This window comes from Tupaia chinensis, unplaced genomic scaffold (assembly GCF_000334495.1).
Source record: "Tupaia chinensis unplaced genomic scaffold, TupChi_1.0 Scaffold000374_1, whole genome shotgun sequence".
In the NCBI taxonomy this organism is placed as follows: domain Eukaryota; kingdom Metazoa; phylum Chordata; class Mammalia; order Scandentia; family Tupaiidae; genus Tupaia; species Tupaia belangeri.
The window spans coordinates 662,919-663,771 of NW_006159872.1; positions in this window are offsets into that span (position 1 = coordinate 662,919).

Genomic DNA, 853 nt, shown 5'->3' on the forward strand with positions numbered 1-853 from the left:
ACTGTCTCAGAGTGATTTTGTAAAAGGCACTCCCGGAACCCGGGCTCCCCCACCCCCTCCCGGAGCTTTCACCTGCGCCCAGGTGTATGTGGGGGAAGGGAAGCTGATCGACACCCACCCCAAGGCTATTCCCGCATCTCCCCGCACCCTAGGCTTGGCTTCCCCTAAGAACGCAGGGGTGCCCCGAGGGTGGCTGGGAACCTGGGACCCCTCACCTGCGAGTTCTCCACTCGCTGCCAGACTCTAGCGGGGCGGGGGGCGGACGTGTGAGTCTGGGGGAGGGAGGCGAGCTAGATAGAGCAGGGGAGCCAGCCCCCAGCACCCCCCGGAGTTCTCGGAGTCCCGCTCCTGGGGGGAGGGGCCGCATCCCCACCCCCGAGGTTTCCATGGGAAGCGAGAGGGGGGCGTCATTGGCTCATCCCCACCCCCAGTCTGACACTCCGGGCGCGAGGAGGGAGAGGGGGAGGCGCGGAGCCCCAAACAACAAAGAGCGAAGCGGCGAGCGGCAGCCCCTCCCCCGGGAGGTTGGGGGTCGCGGCCGCCCGGCCCTCACGGTCCCCTCCCCTGGGGTCTCGCCATTTGCTCCCAGTCGCCCCCCTGGGGTGAAGAGCCAGAAGCAGTGCTGCCGCCATCGCCCGGGCAGGTGTGACAGTGACCCCCGCGTCCCCAGGGATCCCCCTACCAACGCAGAGACACACACCGAGGCAGCCAGGGCGATACACACTCGGCTCCGCGGGGAGGAGAAGACAAGGGCAGCCAGGACTGAGCGGGAGGAAGACCCGGCCCCGCGGCCGGCACCCGGCCGCCGCGCCACACACCCCGGGAAACCACACGGGCGCCCTGGCCACCGCCC